Here is a 5,874-nt window from a genome sequence, read left to right as displayed (position 1 = left end):
AAAGTGGCCAAAAACCTACCTAAACTTTTCTGAGACACGCTCGACAGTGTCTTCTTTCCGCACGGTTTGTGTCAAGCCCGTTCCCTTGGCTGTGACGGGAACAAATAAATTTAAAAAAAAAAAAAAACAAAGGAAAAAAAAAAAAAAGAAAAGAAAAGAAAAGAAAAGAAAAAATCGTATCTGTAGAACGGTAAAAGATATTCTCATGCGGTTTGCGTTGGCTGCTGCGTCCTAGACAGAGCTATTATGTCTCTCTGTATGTATGTATGTATGTATGTATGTATGTATGTATGTATGTATGTATGTATGTATGCAAATCAATAAATAACCAAGTCCAACAAAACCCATTTCTTCCATGCAAGTGTAAAGTTTCGAAAAATTGAAAGCTTAGGAATAGAGCGACGTGCCATATGTCGGCAGATCGGGCTCGAAGAGACGACTCTGTTAGAGCAAACCGCACGTCAATAGCCCTGTCCGTTCGTCCGTACGCTTCGAGAAACCGACCGTTTCTAGGTAAAACGCGGCTTAAAGTTCCTTTCCTCCGGAAGGGCAAGAGCTAGGTAGACGTGCGACCCAGGGCCAGATTGGTCTTGAAGAGACGCGTCAGGCAGTGAAAACCCCACGAAAATCGGACTGTCCGTTCGCCCGCCATTGGAAGAAAACCGATTCCTTCCATGCAAGTGTGAAGTTTCGAAAAATTGAAAGCTTAGGAATAGAGCGACGTGCCATATGTCGGCAGATCGGGCTCGACGAGGCCACTGTGCTAGAGCAAACCGAACGTCGATAGCCCTGTCCGTTCGTCCGTTCGCTTCGAAAAACCGACCGTTTTTAGGTGAAACGCGGCGTAAAGTTCCTTTTCTCGGGAGGGGCAAGAGCTAGGTGGACGTGCCACCCACGGCCAGATTGGCCTTGAAGAGACGCGTCTGGCAGTGAAAACCCCACGAAAATCGGACAGTCCGTTCGTCCGTGCGACCATGAAAAGCCGAAGGTCAAGGTCGTTGCCATCACGGCATTCCGTTGGTTCGGTATCTTCACTCGAATACCTATATCTTTCGAACGCTCGAAGATATTTTCGTGCGGTTTGCTGCGGCTGATGGGTCTGAGAAAGACCTATCCGTCGATGCCTTGCGCTGGAAGATGGCTTCATCCTGGACGAGGCGGTGGCCATTTCAGCGAGAGACGAAAGTAATGGGAAAATAACAAGTAACCGACTTCGCTCGGGAAGCAATTTATCGGCACTCTTGCTAGAAAATTCGTGTCTCTAAAACGGCGAAAGATATTCTCGTGCGGTTTGCGGTGGCGGCTGCGTCCTAGAGAGAGCTATCCACGCATGCCTTGCCGAGCGAGATGGCTTCAAAGATGGCTTCGTGATGGCCGTTCAGGCACAGGCAGAAATCACTGGAGGGGGGGATAGACACACAAAACTCGCTCGGTATGCAATTTATCGGCACACTTGCTAGAAAATTCGTGTCTCTAAAACGGCGAAAGATATTCTCGTGCGGTTTGCGGTGGCGGCTGCGTCCTAGACAGAGCTATCCACGCATGCCTTGCCGAGCGAGATGGCTTCAAAGATGGCTTCGTGATGGCCGTTCAGGCACAGGCAGAAATCACTGGAGGGGGGGATAGACACACAAAACTCGCTCGGTATGCAATTTATCGGCACACTTGCTAGAAAATTCGTGTCTCTAAAACGGCGAAAGATATTCTCGTGCGGTTTGCGGTGGCGGCTGCGTCCTAGACAGAGCTATCCACGCATGCCTTGCCGAGCGAGATGGCTTCAAGGATGGCTTCGTGATGGCCGTTCAGGCACAGGCAGAAATCACTGGAGGGGGGGATAGACACACAAAACTCGCTCGGGAAGCAATTTATCGGCACACTTGCTAGAAAATTCGTATCTCTAAAACGGCGAAAGATATTCTCGTGCGGTTTGCGGTGGCGGCTGCGTCCTAGAGAGAACTATCCACGCATGCCTTGCCGAGCGAGATATATATATATATATATATATATATATATATATATATATATATATATATATATATATATTCACACACACACACACACAAAGACACACACACACACACACACACACACACACACACACACACACACACACACACACACACACACACACACACACACACATCAATTAATAACTAAGTCCAACGTTGGTTTTAGTTACTTCGCTTCCAAGGGCTTTGCACCAAGGGAATGTCAGGGGTACACAAGGCCTAGCGCCGACGGCGGGAGGTATTATCAAATGTCAGATGCCAAAAGATCTGTCTTGAATAGACGCGTCGGCCTGTGCCAAATATATCTTAATGGCTGCGTCCGTTCGTCCGCCATCGGGAGAAAACCGTTTTCTTCCATGCAAGTGTGAAGTTTCGAAAAATTGAAATCTTTGGAATATAGCGACGTGCCACATGTCGGCAGATCGGGCTCGAAGAGACGACTCTGTTAGAGCAAACCGCACGTCAATAGCCCTGTCCGTTCGTCCGTACGCTTCGAGAAACCGACCGTATCTAGGTAAAACGCGGCTTAAAGTTCCTTTCCTCCGGAAGGGCAAGAGCTAGGTGGACGTGCGACCCAGGGCCAGATTGGTCTTGAAGAGACGCGTCAGGCAGTGAAAACCCCACGAAAATCGGACTGTCCGTTCGCCCGCCATTGGAAGAAAACCGATTCCTTCCATGCAAGTGTGAAGTTTCGAAAAATTGAAAGCTTAGGAATAGAGCGACTTGCCATATGTCGGCAGATCGGGTTCGACGAGGCCACTGTGCTAGAGCAAACCGAAGGTCGATAGCCCTGTCCGTTCGTCCGTACGCTTCGAAAAACCGACCGTTTTTAGGTGAAACGCGGCGTAAAGTTCCTTTTCTCGGGAGTTGGAAGAGCTAGGTGGACGTGCGACCCACGGCCAGATTGGCCTTGAAGAGACGCGTCTGGCAGTGAAAACCCCACGAAAATCGGACTGTCCGTTCGTCCGTGCGACCATGAAAAGCCGAAGGTCAAGGTCGTTGCCATCACGGCATTCCGTTGGTTCGGTATCTTCACTCGAATACCTATATCTTTCGAACGCTCGAAGATATTTTCGTGCGGTTTGCTGCGGCTGATGGGTCTGAGAAAGACCTATCCGTCGATGCCTTGCGCAGGAAGATGGCTTCATCCTGGACGAGGCGGTGGCCATTTCAGCGAGAGACGAAAGTAATGGGAAAATAACAAGTAACCGACTTCGCTCGGGAAGCAATTTATCGGCACTCTTGCTAGAAAATTCGTGTCTCTAAAACGGCGAAAGATATTCTCGTGCGGTTTGCGGTGGCGGCTGCGTCCTAGAGAGAGCTATCCACGCATGCCTTGCCGAGCGAGATGGCTTCAAAGATGGCTTCGTGATGGCCGTTCAGGCACAGGCAGAAATCACTGGAGGGGGGGATAGACACACAAAACTCGCTCGGTATGCAATTTATCGGCACACTTGCTAGAAAATTCGTGTCTCTAAAACGGCGAAAGATATTCTCGTGCGGTTTGCGGTGGCGGCTGCGTCCTAGACAGAGCTATCCACGCATGCCTTGCCGAGCGAGATGGCTTCAAAGATGGCTTCGTGATGGCCGTTCAGGCACAGGCAGAAATCACTGGAGGGGGGGATAGACACACAAAACTCGCTCGGTATGCAATTTATCGGCACACTTGCTAGAAAATTCGTGTCTCTAAAACGGCGAAAGATATTCTCGTGCGGTTTGCGGTGGCGGCTGCGTCCTAGACAGAGCTATCCACGCATGCCTTGCCGAGCGAGATGGCTTCAAGGATGGCTTCGTGATGGCCGTTCAGGCACAGGCAGAAATCACTGGAGGGGGGGATAGACACACAAAACTCGCTCGGGAAGCAATTTATCGGCACACTTGCTAGAAAATTCGTATCTCTAAAACGGCGAAAGATATTCTCGTGCGGTTTGCGGTGGCGGCTGCGTCCTAGAGAGAACTATCCACGCATGCCTTGCCGAGCGAGATATATATATATATATATATATATATATATATATATATATATATATATATATATATATATATATATATATATATATATATATATTACACACACACACACACAAAGACACACACACACACACACACACACACACACACACACACACACACACACACACACACACACACACACACACACACACACACACACACATCAATTAATAACTAAGTCCAACGTTGGTTTTAGTTACTTCGCTTCCAAGGGCTTTGCACCAAGGGAATGTCAGGGGTACACAAGGCCTAGCGCCGACGGCGGGAGGTATTATCAAATGTCAGATGCCAAAAGATCTGTCTTGAATAGACGCGTCGGCCTGTGCCAAATATATCTTAATGGCTGCGTCCGTTCGTCCGCCATCGGGAGAAAACCGTTTTCTTCCATGCAAGTGTGAAGTTTCGAAAAATTGAAATCTTTGGAATATAGCGACGTGCCACATGTCGGCAGATCGGGCTCGAAGAGACGACTCTGTTAGAGCAAACCGCACGTCAATAGCCCTGTCCGTTCGTCCGTACGCTTCGAGAAACCGACCGTATCTAGGTAAAACGCGGCTTAAAGTTCCTTTCCTCCGGAAGGGCAAGAGCTAGGTGGACGTGCGACCCAGGGCCAGATTGGTCTTGAAGAGACGCGTCAGGCAGTGAAAACCCCACGAAAATCGGACTGTCCGTTCGCCCGCCATTGGAAGAAAACCGATTCCTTCCATGCAAGTGTGAAGTTTCGAAAAATTGAAAGCTTAGGAATAGAGCGACTTGCCATATGTCGGCAGATCGGGCTCGACGAGGCCACTGTGCTAGAGCAAACCGAAGGTCGATAGCCCTGTCCGTTCGTCCGTACGCTTCGAAAAACCGACCGTTCTTAGGTGAAACGCGGCGTAAAGTTCCTTTTCTCGGGAGTTGGAAGAGCTAGGTGGACGTGCGACCCACGGCCAGATTGGCCTTGAAGAGACGCGTCTGGCAGTGAAAACCCCACGAAAATCGGACTGTCCGTTCGTCCGTGCGACCATGAAAAGCCGAAGGTCAAGGTCGTTGCCATCACGGCATTCCGTTGGTTCGGTATCTTCACTCGAATACCTATATCTTTCGAACGCTCGAAGATATTTTCGTGCGGTTTGCTGCGGCTGATGGGTCTGAGAAAGACCTATCCGTCGATGCCTTGCGCAGGAAGATGGCTTCATCCTGGACGAGGCGGTGGCCATTTCAGCGAGAGACGAAAGTAATGGGAAAATAACAAGTAACCGACTTCGCTCGGGAAGCAATTTATCGGCACTCTTGCTAGAAAATTCGTATCTCTAAAACGGCGAAAGATATTCTCGTGCCGTTTGCGGTGGCGGCTGCGTCCTAGACAGAGCTATCCACGCATGCCTTGCCGAGCGAGATGGCTTCAAGGATGGCTTCGTGATGGCCGTTCAGGCACAGGCAGAAATCACTGGAGGGGGGGATAGACACACAAAACTCGCTCGGTATGCAATTTATCGGCACTCTTGCTAGAAAATTCGTGTCTCTAAAACGGCGAAAGATAGTCTCGTGCGGTTTGCGGTGGCGGCTGCGTCCTAGACAGAGCTATCCACGCATGCCTTGCCGAACGAGATGGCTTCAAAGATGGCTTCGTGATGGCCGTCCAGGCACAGGCAGAAATCACTGGAGGGGGGGATGGGATAGACACACAAAACTCGCTCGGTATGCAATTTATCGGCACACTTGCTAGAAAATTCGCGTCTCTAAAACGGCGAAAGATATTCTCGTGCGGTTTGCGGTGGCGGCTGCGTCCTAGACAGAGCTATGCACGCATGCCTTGCCGAACGAGATGGCTTCAAGGATGGCTTCGTGATGGCCGTTCAGGCACAGGCAG

This window comes from Sinohyriopsis cumingii, unplaced genomic scaffold (genome assembly GCF_028554795.1).
Source record: "Sinohyriopsis cumingii isolate HCF-2022 unplaced genomic scaffold, ASM2855479v2 utg004183l, whole genome shotgun sequence".
Taxonomy (NCBI): Eukaryota; Metazoa; Mollusca; class Bivalvia; order Unionida; family Unionidae; genus Sinohyriopsis; species Sinohyriopsis cumingii.
This window is presented reverse-complemented; position numbering follows the sequence as displayed.